This window comes from Zootermopsis nevadensis, unplaced genomic scaffold (genome assembly GCF_977971745.1).
Source record: "Zootermopsis nevadensis isolate Lab colony 2312 unplaced genomic scaffold, Znev_1.0 Znev_ptg000011l, whole genome shotgun sequence".
Lineage (NCBI taxonomy): Eukaryota > Metazoa > Arthropoda > Insecta > Blattodea > Termopsidae > Zootermopsis > Zootermopsis nevadensis.
Window position 1 is genome coordinate 11,710,095 of NW_028259143.1, and position 14,765 is coordinate 11,724,859.

A 14,765-nucleotide genomic window follows, 5' to 3' on the forward strand; every position below is an offset into this window, starting at 1 on the left:
CGTGAAACACACAAATCTGTCCAGCGACTTCAAAGTCCGTCGGAGAAAGTCGCCGGAGCTCATATGTGTGTGAAGGCATCAGACATATTGATATTCACTGACACACTTACGATTCGAAAGTTATTAGAATGCGTCTCATCGTATATAAGTTAATTATTCGAAACACTTTACTTACGAGGTATACAACAGTGATGCTACTCGAACAGCATGTCCGATCATAAATTACGTATTTTGCTAAAGTACAACTAGTATTTAGTTTCACTGCTCCGTAGAACCGATTAAGTGAATGTTCTTTTCAGGGCTGTATTACCGACAGATCCTAAAATTTAAGAATGAACTAGTCTTAACCAACCGTGGAACGTCTCCAATCTTCAAGAAAACGATTCTTAGTGTTTCTTAATGAGTAGTTTAAGGTTTCACTATCGTCCGGTTAGAATTGACAAAGTTACTGACTAATACTTGGGGTTCACTTTTTCGCGTATTCAGATCGTGAACGCACAAATCTGGAACTTCGTTCATTTGTGTGCAGCGACCTCGTAGTTCGTCGGAGAATATCGCAACAGCTCTTAAGTGTGTGAATTCAGCAGATGTATTGATATTAACTGACAGACTTACACTCTGAAACACTCTTAACTTTGAGTTATTCAATGCATGATGCAACTCGAACGTCATGTTCCCTCATAAATTACGTGATAATGATAAAATGCAATCAGGATTTAAATTCTCTGCCTCCAAGATTGTATTAAGCGAATGTTCTGTTCGCGGCTGCATTACCGACACTTCTCTACATCACTATGGTAGGATTTAATTCACAAAGTTACAGGCTGATATTTCTTGTTGTCAATTATTGCGTTTTCAAATCGTGAAACGCACAAATCCTGCAATTCCTTTATTTGCGTGCAGCTACCTCGTAGTACGTCTGAGAACATCGCACCAGCCCATATTTCTTTAGATTTAGTAGACATATTGATATACACTTACAGTCCGATGGTAGTTTGAAGACGTATTATCATGCAAATGTTAAATATTTGAAACACTCTTAACTACGAGTTATTCAAACTTGGTGCAACACGAACGTCATGCTCCTTCATACATTACATGTCTAATATAAAATACAATCGGTATTTAGCTTCTCTGACCCCGAGAATGAGATAGAGACTATTCTGTTTGCGGCTGCATTGCCGACCATTCGCAAATTTATGTAATGAACTGGTACCTAAACAGAAATTGGTAGCTATCCAGACTCCAAACAAATGTTTTTTGGAGTCATAAAATGTCTGGTTTTAAGTTGCACTATATAACGATTAAAATTCACAAAGTTTGTGGAAGTCCAGGTCAGTGGTTCAATTCCCGAACGGACTGAGCCTTGAGATGAAAGGTAAACCAGGCTTCGGCATGATGATCTGGCTTATAAGAAAAACTAAGGAGGTGTAATTACATCATTTTTTAAACACCTTACTTCACCTAAATTATACTGAATGCTTAATTTTGGCTTTGTTAAACACATTGAGTTGAAGGAATGTGGCCCACATGACCACTTGCGGGTCTCCCTCCTCGACATTCTTTCTGTTCCAAGGGAGCCTGGCGTTGAAAAAAGCCAAACATAAACCAACAAAAAAAATACTTAAGCCACCCCAGACACCCTTCCAGATGTGGGGTGATGACTGCATTACGACCATCGCATTCTTGCGATGGACCAATTGAATTTGAACACAGCTTATAGGCGCGTTCCCGCCGTTGTGGAGGAACGAATCAGATCGCCGCATTTAAGCCAAATTCAGTAACTAATTACGTCATGCAAGGGTATTTATGCGCGATCGTGGTTGAGGGGCGCTCTCTAAAGTTTTGGTCCTTCGGTTGAGAGGGGGTGTTTTTCTTTTGCAAACATACGAAAGAACAAAGGAACACCCGAGCCATCTAGCTTCCTCCGTGTATGGTGATCCAGATATATACGTTCCTGTACGTATTAAGGTACATTAAAGTGTCATCCATCAGTGCAACACAGTAAAACTTTGTTATCCATTTGTGCAGAAAACTTGCTCCACCTTCTAATTCCCGTATATTCCCGGGGAGTCAGAAACTCGGGCTCACCGACAACCTCACCATCAACAACAATCCCTTTCTGTATCTTTACACCTACCCACCTCAAGAAGCTGTAACCATATGAGAGCCAGTCTATGACTATACTAAACAAGAAGTGTGACGTCTGGTGGAACAAAAAAGGACGGTTACAAGTTACAGACTGAAATTTGCAGTTGTTATTTTTCGCGTTTTCAGATCGTGAAAGGCACAAATCTGGAACTTCGTTCATTTGCGTGCAGCGATCTCGTAGTTCGTCGGAGAATATCGCAGAAGCACATATGTGTGTGAATTCAGCAAACGTTTTGATATACACTGACAGACTGAAGACGTCATATCATACAATTTTGATTATCTGAAACACACTTAACTATGAGTTATTCAACCGTGATGCAGTGACTTCATAGGTCGTCGGAGAATATCGCAGCAGCTCTATGTATGTGAATTCAGCAGACGTATTCATATTCAATGTCAGATTTACGGTCCGATGTTTGTTTGAAGACGTCATGTCATACAAATATTGATAATTTGAAGTACACTTAACTACGAGTTATATAACCGTGATGTAACTGAAACGTCATTTTCCTTCTTAATTTCCGTGTTAAAGATAAATACAATCACTATTTAGCATCAGTGTGCTCCAAGTGTATTTAGCGAATGTTTCTGTTCGCGGCTACATTACCGAACAGCTTCAAAATATAAAAATGACCCGGTTTCTAAAGTTAAATTGGCACGTTTCCAGTCTTGATAAAAACGTTTTTCAGAGTCATATGATGAATATTTTTAAGTTTCTCTAAGGCCCGATTAAAATTCACAAAGTTACGAGTTGAAATTTGGAGTTCTCATTTTTCGCTTTTTCAGAACGTGAAATGCACAAATTGGGAACTTTGTTCGTTAGCGTGCAGCGACCTCGTAGTTCGTCGGAGAATATCGCAGCAGCTCTATGTGTTTGGAAGCAGCAGACGTATTGATATTCAATGTCAGACTTACGGTCTGATGGTTGTTTGAAGACGTCATGTCATCCAAATATTGATTATATGAAACACTCTTAGCTACGAGTTATAGAACCGTGATGCAAATCGAACGACATGTTCCTTCATAAAATACAATCAGTACTTAGCTTCAATGGGCCCATGAACGTATTTAGCGAATAATTTGTTCACATCTGCATTACCGACAATCCTCTAAATTTAAGAATGAACTGGTTTCTAAACCTAAAGTGGTACGTCTCCAGTCTTCATAAAAAAGTTTTTTGAGTCATATAAGTTAAGTCATATAAGTTTCAATATGGTTCACAACGTAACAATCCCATATTTGATGTCATTTTTTAGCGATTTCAGATAGAGAAACGCACAAATCTGGAACTTCGTTCATTTGCGTGCAGGGATCTCGTAGTTCTTCGGAGAATATCGCAGAACCACGTAGTAATGATATTCACTGTCAGACTTAAGGTCCGATGCTTGTTTGAAGACGTCATATCATTCAAATATAGATTAATTGGAACGAAATATCTACGAGTTATTCAACCGTGATGCAAATCGAACGTCATTTTGCTTCATAATTTAAGTGTTAACTATAAAATATAATCAGTATTTAGCTTCAATGAGCCCCAAGTACGAATTTAGCGAGTATTTTGTTTACGACTCTTTTATTGACCATTCTCAAAATATAAGATTGAATTTGTTTCTAATAGAGCTATAAGTATTAGTTCTGAGTTCATCCCCTCAAATTGAAAGACCTTGTTACATTTGTTTACACTTTTTCCATTAAGAATCGCTACATAAAGATTTTGTCCTCCTGTAAACTATCCACACTCAGTGGTCCATGTAGCCTATGTGACCCTGTAAGTAAACCCATCAAAAGATAAGATGGATTTAACTTTACCTTTGTGTGGCAGTTGAAGATTTTACACAGCCCATAATCAGAGACTGCGATGTGGCAGCGTGCATCAAACAGTATATTTTCTGGTTTCAAGTCACGGTGTATGACACCGATCTGAAAGGAAGAAATTAACGAGTTATTTGCACAGTATGATATTCTGCTTTTCAACCTTTACCAGACGGGGATTTAAATGGCAAAATGGAAGCAGCCCTAAAGGTTTTTTTTTTCTGCAGGTTTTTAACTTTTGTGCACGCAACACGGCTAACTTTAATATTATCTAAAGTAAACATGATAAATTGACAAAATAAAACCCATATTTATTCGAATAGAACAGAGAATACATAGAGTTTTTTAAAAATGCAGTTAATATCTTAATTGCCTAAATAGGCCTTAGTAACTTTACTTTCTTCTTTGGAAGCTCATTCGACATCATAGAAGCCATGGTTGTGAACTAATGACCACACAGAAAAATTTGTCTCTCCTTCTTCAGTGGATACACATTCTTTTCACCCATCATGAGGAAGAATGAGAGAAACTTTGAATAGGGGGTCTGAAAATGAAGCCCAAACCCACTTGACAATAACAATGTTTATTCCTGTTTACGGTTATAGTTCCCGGGTTGACAGCTCAGGGAGAATTTGCCAGAACCCTAGAGAAAGTGATTCAATATTTGCAGCCCCTAAAAGAGGCCAAAAGACGTAACCAAGTCTACTTACAGTGTTGCAAGTTTTGAGTTACGCACAAGGAACGTTCATAGGACCGAGTACACAACTTATGTCCCAGACAAGGAACGCTAGTAAGATAAAGGTTAATGTGGCCGTAAGTTGTAGTACTACTAATTTGCATTTCTGCCTTATAGCGCTTTAACTAAGATGTCATATATACTGTTATTGTTGTTTACCACAGAAAATAAAAATGACATTGAATAGAATAAAAAAGTTATAGACCCACATTCACTTAAGTAGTTTAATGCAGACAAGTGAAGTGATGTCTGAATACCTGATGATCTCCGCTAGGTATAGTCTTGCTGCAGTCTCTGTAAACTTGCCCCAGTAACGCAGCAAATGGTACAAGTCTCCACCAGGATAATAGTCTGGAAAATAATAATGCATTATTGACACTTAATGATACTAGCGGTAAGTGAGTGTTATTGCGTTATCTGTAGAATTAGACAATGGAGTTACTGCAATGTTATCCTCTGCAGAAGAATGGAAACAGCAGATTTGTTCGTCAGTGGGGGATGGAGCACAATCTGTAGACAGTCCTGTTGTACGTCTCTTTGCGAGACAAAACTCACAGCCAATGCAGGACACTGCACTCGATGTTTGAGAAGCAAATAAATAATATGCTGACCTTTCATCCTAAGGTCCACATGCAGGTTACTCCTTGTGCTACCCATTTTAAAACGATTCAGTTGTTATTGAAACTTATTTTACTGCTACTATAAACAGTTATAAATTCTGAGTAAACATGATTCCTCACACAAAACATGAGTGATAGAACAGTGTGTTAACACCACAGCACGCAACTGGTGTTGACTGGAATCATTCAAACTGATGTACACTCAGTACACCAGACCACCTTGCTCAGCAAGAGGATTTGCCATATCATACATACTGTCTGTCTGTCTGTCTAAAGTAATAACTAACTCAAACTTCTAGGCATCCTGAATGTGGTCCTAAAAATATTAAACGACACGAAGAACATTCCCTGTGTTGCAGGTGCTGGCAGTGACCATTAATTTAAAAAGAGAAACTAAGAAATGCTGAAACTAGAAAAATGAGGTGAAACGCTGGAAACCTAATGAGTGTCAGCTGTTGATTTCTCTTGTGCGTGTTAGGAGGGATGCGCATCTCTGCAGATGAAGGTCAAGCTAGTTCTTCGCTCAGATAGACAGTACATAGGGTAAGGTTGCTCAAGTCGTACCAGTGCTTAAGTCGTACCACTTGAATTTTGAACGAACTACGACAACAGCACATACAACGGCAACCAAATATACATCTGAGTCAACCAAGTTGCTTTACGTATTATTGTCTGCCATAAACCAGCCTCGTTATAAATCCTGTCATCAAGTAAGTTTATTTCAATTTTCTTGTAATTTTGTGCATAATGTTTGGTAGTTAATCTTGCAAGTAAATTATTGATAAAATTATATTCCTTATTAAATATAAATTCAGTAGAATTTACATAATCGTTTGGTCGAAACGAAATCTTATTAATTTTATTCAATGTTATGTTATGTTTACTGTTAAATTTAACTTGTGCCGTGTCTTAAGTCGTACCCATATGAGATTCCTAAGTCGTACTGGTAAGAGCTTTCTGCAGTGGTTACACAAGAAAGTAAAGAAATCCATGAGGAAGAAACGGACGCGCCTATAAACTAAATAAAACTGCAATTAAATATTTTAGCTCCTATCCCAATAATAAACCAAAGCAAAGAGTTCCGTGAATGCTCTACCTCGTCAGTCGAAATAACGTCAACGCAGAATAAAGAAAACATAAAAAATGCGGCAAATAAAAGAAACGCAGTAATTAATAAAAAGGAATTGGCATTAAAAATTAAAAAGAAGAAAAGCGATTGGGTTTGTTTTATTTGTGGAGAAGATCGGGAGGAAAACATGATTCAATGCTTGAAATCCAAATCATGGGTGCACGATGTATGCGCTGGAGTTGACAAAAGAACAAAAAAATTTGTATGTGATGTTTGTACTAACTGAATACCTATGTGTCATGTAAACAGATTAATAAAAAATACGTTTTAATTATTATTGTTGCTTAATTGAATTCTTAGGTACGACTTAGGCTATAGGTGGTACGACTTTGGAAACCGGTTACTTTAGTCGTACCGATGTAAGTTTTTAAAGATTTAATTTATTTTACGTGAAAGCATATAGATTATCTAATTTCGTTATAATAAATAACAACAATATTAACACAAGTTTTGAATAACACATTTAATTTCTATTTATTTGATAAATCCTAAGTTTTATACGGTTTTTTCCTTAAGGGGTACGATTTGAGCAACCTAACCCTATATCTGTAAACTTTCCATGGATTCACAAATTATACCAACTACAGGATGTGGAATAAGGGACATGCAGATGTGTACAAATAAAAATATCAATTAGGTTTTACGGAAGATAGAGGTTTAATAACGATTTTAAGAACTTGCACAAAACGCACTGTTATGCAGAAGATAGGCTTAAGTACAGCAAATTTGTCCTTATCTTTAATACTATTGACACTAATGAACAGAATTTTGAAGGTTTTGATTCCAGCAGAGTACGCATATTCTCAGAACAGGGAATGTTAGGAATTTAAGTTTGAAGTTAGTTCTTATTCTTTGTGGTACTAGGGTGATGTGGGCAGCAAGTACCTCTGCAGCTTTGTAAATTTTACTGCATTACTTGGTACTACAATGCACTGACACTTCTGTTGTTAATTTGTTCACTTTGCTTCTCAACCATCCTGGAATCAGGAATTGTTTTTCATGTATCTTCCAAGTGCCAGACAGATCTTGGACTTTGTCTGGAAGGTGTAACAGAGTGCTACCAGGATTGGAAATTGGCAGCAGAGTTGATGTACGTAGCACTCTCTTTGGTATTTGTCTCGGTCGCCTTTAACGGGGACGTCAATGATTTTCATTGCATATACCGTGTTGTTATCCATGCCGCAGTTCTTCCACGTCATGTACACCTTTCCAAAACCTGCAACGGTACACAGTTATGATTCTTGTTTCTTTCTGCTCAACAGTGGTCTGAAGTATTTGTAGACTGTCCCTTTATAAAGATTATTATTGTTTATAAACGTTTTGTGAAATATCAAACATATATGTGATTGTTTGCATTTAGTGCTAACATTATAAATTTTTGGGTCTTTATCTGTACCAAGATAAAGACACAACGGTTAATAATGGTTACCATTTGTCTGTCCATTCTTTCCAGATAACATTCAAAGAAGTAGTCAGTAATGAGTAAAAAATGGTATTGTTGGCAAAATGTGTATTTTGATTTAACTTAAGCATAAAAGATGGTGGTGGTGATGATGGTTTTATAAAAACTGAAACATGTTGTGTAAAAGATGTTCCAAAATGTAAATCGATCAATCGATATGGAACATCAATGATATTTTATTTTCTTAATTATAAGAAATTTTAAATATTGTGATAAGACGGATTAAAATAAATAATTGTTAGAATATTCACAATATGACGCAATTACACTATCTTATAAAAGAATTTTGAGTTGTTTCCAACTTTTCTCAACCACACCATAACGTCTTATAGCAAGAAAATATTTATGATGCTTCATTTTGTTCAAACATTATTAATAAAGATTTGGTTCAGAGTTTGTAAATGTTGTGGTTAGGAGATGATTTTAATTTTATCTTCCTATGTATGTAAAGCTGTTTGTAGTGCTGTCTGTTAAATAATATTTAGTGTGTTTATTCATTTTCTAATTCAGGGACGTTGGGTAAACAATTCCATGACCATTGGTGTGATACCATCAAATAATAAAATTTTCAGTAGCATAATGTAGTCATGTTCTCCACTGCAGGAAATTATGATCATTCTTAAATCAAAGGCCAATGAGTACAAAAAAATACATTGTGACCACTTGAGAAATATTTGATATCGTTGCCACTATAAGTAGCAGCGTACAAGAGTAACAATAATGCCTGGTAATGGGAAGCAACTTCCAGTCACCTCAGAGGTTTACCACATATTTCCCTAAAATCCATGTTTCCATGCCACCTCCCCCACGTCACTGAAGTAGCCAATTACAATAAATATTCTTTCAAACACAGTACATACATGCCTTGTGCATCAATATTATTGTAATGCCACCTTCTTTCCTTTTATTATCCTAAAAGTAAAAGATGCACATAACCACAGAAATTTTGTGCTATATGAGTAATAATTGTCAGCTGAAATCTTCATTCGTAATTCCTAGCAACAATATTTTCCCTAGCAGTTTCTTTACAGACATTTGCAATTAACCATTATTCTGGTAATAGATTAATGCATTAGAAATTAAAAATAACAAATATGAAAACATTACTCCATTCATCCACACACATTCACATTTTGATGATACAATGTCAAAAGTAGGCATTCTAAAATTTACCATGCAAGACATAGCATGTTCATAAACTTAAAGCAAGAATATGAATATTCTATGCTACATTATATGAGCTTCTGACACTGCCTTTATATAAACCACAAATTAATAAATAAATAGATGATAAAATCTATTAGCTAAGATATGTACCATTTGCATGCGTTCTCTTCGCATCATTAGCAAAATTGTCCTGTATCAAACTTAGTACTGCCTGTCTTTTATGAGCCAAATATCCCCCTTGTTAATAGCAAGCAACACAAAATGATAACAGGGTCTGTCCTCCATGTGGTCTTTATCCCAGTTCTTGAGACTGTCATCGTCCCAGTTTTCTGGGGCTTTGTTCCAGTCCGAGACAGGTTTGTTTTTCTAGAATTGGCCACGCTCATTCCCACTGTTGAAAGGGCACTCCATATTCTGGTACATTTCGTTGTTTTTACGATGATACTGGAAAGATAGGTTATGACAGGCGAATCAGTCACTGTCTGGCTGTCAAACTGACAAAGTCACAAAACTCTCCTCCTACATTTTATGGTTCATAACATTATAAAAATAGCAGTTATACTAAATCAGTCCAGTCCGTACCAACACATCACATACAAGATGTGTTTTAATGTTTCCCTCTCGTCTGTGCTACATCTCACAATTATTCTTCCCTCTCCATTGCAAATATAATCTCTCCTGTGTGTGCTGTATTTCCTGCCCATCTCATCCTTCTTGGTGTATCATTCTTATACTATCTGACTAAAGAGCACAAATTAAGCAGCTCCTTCAGGCCCCCCCCCCCCCCCCCCGTAATTTAAAATTTTCTTTTTAACACCTTATCCTTAGACACCCTCAACTTGGAATAAAGGTCGCAGCATCCCAGATGATATTTGTCTTCTCGGTCTGTGTTCTTTCCTTGATCTGAGGGATTGAGCGTCAGGCCCATACAAAAGAACTTGTATAATTTCAGCCCTTGTTTATTTTTATTCTTTCATTTATTACATTTCTTGATAGAGTGCAGTCCATAATCTGACATTCATTGCCTTTTTTGTAGAATTTCATCCCTGGGACCTATCTTATAATAGTTGAACCTGTATCACAAGTAATAATAGCAGGTCTACATAAAGTTGAATTTATAACGCCCATTATACATGTTACACTGAACTAGCCTTCAAAGGATTTGCTTTAATTTCAAACAATAAAACAAATAAAATAAACAACAAACATACAGAGTACAATTTCAAGCACTTTAGTTCTATTACAGCTGAAAGGGTTGGCACAAATATAAGAAAGAGTTGTTTGCATCAAAGAAATTACAACAGTTTACATAATACAGGTCTGGAATTTCCTTTTCTGAGTTACAGCACCCCTTCTTTTTTCAAAATTGCCGCTTAGTATGGAAATTTCATAGGAGGTTCTGAAAAGACCTGTATGTTTGTGCATACAGTAAAATAAGCCAGAGATGTGGGAATTTTAATTGATTTGAGGAAGAGAAAATCAATTTCTAGATTATACATGTGTATAATGTGCTCCATAGAAGACTAAAACGTTAAGACTCAGAATTCATATACATAGCCACTGTTTTAGCATGGTTCTTATAGGTAGTGTTTTGAATGCCTGCCTTCTCGAGGGTATCACCACCTTGTAGAAGGCAATCTGCCGGGTGAGGAGGCTTGCGTGCTCAAATGACCCTTAGGGCTATGCCGGCCTGAGCTTCGGCTCATGGTAGGGTTACCCAAGCCGGACAGGTCTAAGGAGATGCGCTAGACTAAGAGTGATACCCTGGTCCTCCAGGTTGGGGGTTGGGTGTAGGGCTAACAACCTTTCACCTTTACAAAAATATGTGTTACGAAAAAATCAACCAAGCCTCGGATCAGGACGGACTCTTTGGCACGACCACAGCAATTGAAAAAGGACATGAGATTTGGTACTTCGAACATTAGGAGCCTCTATAGGGCTGGGGCACTGAAATCAGTGTGTAGAGAATTAGGGAATTATAAGTTAGACTTAGTGGCAGTGCAGGAAGTGCGATGGGAGGAGGAGGGCACGATCCCAGTGGACAATTTTACATTTTTCTATGGAAAGGGGAATGACAATCATCAGCTAGGGACGGGTTTTTTTGTTCATAGCAGAATTAGGGCAGCAGTTAAGAGAGTAGAATTTGTTAGTGACAGGTTGTCTTACGTAATTTTGGAAGGACGTTGGTGCGACATCATTGTCCTTAATGTTCATGCCCCAACTGAAGACAAAAGCGATGATATCAAGGATAGCTTTTATGAAGAATTGGAATCAGTATTTGATACAGCTTATATCTTAATTGCATCATGCTTGTGTTTCAATACAATACTTTTATTTTCCGTCGTTTACACAAGCTTATTGTTAAAATCATATAAAATTTCACATAAAATTGTTACATTTTAAAATTGACGACATGTTTCGATATACAATCTTATCATCGTCAGGTCTATCAAAATTAAAATTAAAATCTGGTGTATCTGTTGCTCTGCTTATATTGTTTTTGTTTTTACTCGTTTTTACTACATCTCCAGGCTTCTTCGATTTTATTTTTGGAGACGCGCCTGGGTGCCTATATCTGCAAAATCAATTTTAATTTTCATATCGTGATAAGGCTACCGAAATAGGAAATGGAATAATATTACTCTAATTTATAATATTTTAAGGAATTATTCAAATATATCGTATTACAAGCAAAATGAATGCAATCACAAAATATAAAGTATTATAACATACCGGGTTGTGTATGAGGTGCGTGTCCGTTGTTATTGAATGGCAGACAGTAACTGAGTTGTGAGTATCGTGTATGGCTATATATATTGGGTGAAAGTTGTTTAGGGGGTTGGGTCAATGGACTGTAGAATGTTAAATATCGGATTGTTCGTGTAAATGTTGCTGTCGTTTAATGCAAGGTTCTGTTTATGTGTTCTTTGTATATGATATTTCTCTATGGTGTCTCTATGTCGTTTATTTTGTATTATTTTTATAATGTCCAATGTATGTTCTATTTTGTTGTATGAATGTCCTGTGTTTAATATATGCTTTGCATATGCTGAATGGTCTTTATTATGTTTTATTGCTGTAATATGTTCTTTATATCTTTGATTAAAGGTGCGTCCAGTTTGGCCTATATAGGTTAACGGGCAATCATTGCATTTCAACCTATATATGCCTGGTTTTTCGTATTGATTTGTTGTATCTATTTGTGGTTTTTGTTTCAAGATGTTTTTTATAGTGTTTTTTGTTCTAAATGCTATTTTTATGTTATTTGTTTTAAATGTTTTTGTTATATATTTGGTTTCTTTTCCTATATATGTGAATGTGGCCCATTTGTTTTGTTTATTTTCGTTTCCGTCTTCATTTATGTTGTTTATATTGTTTATTTTATTTTTGGGTTTTACTTCATGATTATTATATCCGTTTTCTATTAGAATTTGTTTTATTGTGTTACATTCAATTTGTTTGTTTACTGTGGTTATGGGATATGTATTTTTCCTGTTTATTAAGTAGTTAATAGCCATCTGTTTATGTTCATTCGGATGGCATGAAGAGGCATGTATTATGGTGCTTGTATTTGTGGGCTTTCTGTATATTTTGAATTCGAAGTTATTTTCGTTTCGTATTATAGTTAGATCTAAATAATTTAATTTGTTATTTTGTTCTTTTTCTAAAGTGAATTGTATATTTTGATTTATGTTGTTAAATTCATTTAAAACATTTTTTATGTCTGTATTTTTTCCATCAAAAATCATGAGTATATCGTCAACATATCTACTATAGTATTTAATTTGATATTTATTTAATATATTTACTATGTAATCATGTTCGAGATATTGTAAGAATATTTCAGATAATATGCTCGAGGTGGGAGCTCCCATAGGTAATCCTGTTTCTTGTTTCCAATATTCATTGTTGAATTGGAAATAATTTTGGTTAATAATAATGTTAGTTATGTTTGTAATTTCATTTATTAGATCTGTATTTATATTCTGTCTATTTAGAATATCTCTCACAACATCTCGTAGCATGCTTGTTGGAATATTTGTATACATATTATTGATGTCAAAAGAACAAATTTGTATATTTTTATTATTATGAAAATTTAGTTGTTGGATTTCATTTATTAATTTTATAGAATTTGTTATATTAAAGGTATTTGGTAAATTACAATATTCTTTCAAAATGTTTTGCATTTTTATTGCTATTTTATATGCAGGGGCTGATGTCCAATTTATTAATGGTCTGATAGAGTATGGGTTCTTATGTAGTTTAATTTGTCCTGTGATGATTGGTGCGGTGGCGCTATGATTATAGTATTGTGTTTTGGGATGGTTAAAAATGTTATTACACTTTTGGGTTATTTTTTGTATTTCCTTTTGATATTTTAGTGTTGGGTTTTGTGTTAGTTGTGTGAATTCATTTTTGTTTATAAATTGAGTGATGTATTTTTGGTATTGTTCTATAGAGAGTATTATGATGGTTTTTCCTTTATCTGCTTGCGTAATTGTTAGTTTATTTTGTTGTAATTTTTGTTTGATATTGTTTATTAATTTCCATTCATTATTATTACTTTATATTTTGTGATTGCATTCATTTTGCTTGTAATACGATATATTTGAATAATTCCTTAAAATATTATAAATTAGAGTAATATTATTCCATTTCCTATTTCGGTAGCCTTATCACGATATGAAAATTAAAATTGATTTTGCAGATATAGGCACCCAGGCGCGTCTCCAAAAATAAAATCGAAGAAGCCTGGAGATGTAGTAAAAACGAGTAAAAACAAAAACAATATAAGCAGAGCAACAGATACACCAGATTTTAATTTTAATTTTGATAGACCTGACGATGATAAGATTGTATATCGAAACATGTCGTCAATTTTAAAATGTAACAATTTTATGTGAAATTTTATATGATTTTAACAATAAGCTTGTGTAAACGACGGAAAATAAAAGTATAGTATTTGATACATTTGGCAAGTATCACATGAAAATTCTGCTAGGAGATTTCAATGCAAAAATTGGGAGGGAGGATATCTTCAAACCCACAATAGGCAGCGAGAGTCTCCATGCACTTAGTAATGATAACGGTGTTAGAGCAGTAACCTTTGCTACGTCAAAAGATTTAATTGTAAAAAGTACAAAATTTCCACACCGTGATGTTCATAAATACACTTGGACTTCCCCAGATGGCAGAACACACAATCAAATAGATCATGTTTTAGTAGATAAGAGAAGGCAGACAAATGTAATTGATGTGAGATCATTCAGAGGAGCAGATTGCGACACTGATCAGTATCTGGTGGTAGCAAAAGTGAGGGAGCGGCTTTCAGTAAGTAGACGAATTAAACAAAATTTTGACACAGAAAGATTTGATTTGAAAAAATTAAGTGAGGGAGAGGCAAAGGAACAATATCAAGTTGAAATTTCGAATAGGTTTCAAATTTTAGAGACAAATGAGGATAATGAAAGTGTGGACATCAACAGGGAGTGGGGAAATGTCCGAAACTGCATCAAAATTTCAGCAAAAGAGAAACTAGGATACTACAGGAGAAAGAAAAATAAACCGTGTTTTGATGAAGAATGTTCAAAATTAATAGATCGAAGGAAGCAAACAAAATTTCAATGGTTGCAGAACCCAAACAAAACAAATGCAGATAATCTATGTAACGTGAGACGTGAA

General features: G+C 35.3%; 1 long non-coding RNA gene across 7 annotated transcripts in view; it reads right to left on the reverse strand.

The window, feature by feature from the left end:
• Window positions 1-1,664: 1,664 nt before the first annotated feature.
• LOC110835888 (uncharacterized) overlaps window positions 1,665-14,765 on the reverse strand; it is a 38,028-nt gene continuing 24,927 nt past the window's right edge. For 5 of the 7 annotated variants that reach the window (XR_015534751.1, XR_015534749.1, XR_015534748.1 and 2 more), the window contains 3 exons: window positions 9,231-9,524; window positions 4,960-7,667; window positions 1,665-4,074 (listed from right to left, as the gene is read on the reverse strand). This is a non-coding gene — a long non-coding RNA (uncharacterized LOC110835888). The remainder of the gene's footprint in view (window positions 4,075-4,959; window positions 7,668-9,230; window positions 9,525-14,765) is intronic. The other 2 variants (XR_015534752.1, XR_015534753.1) reach the window with 1 other exon arrangement.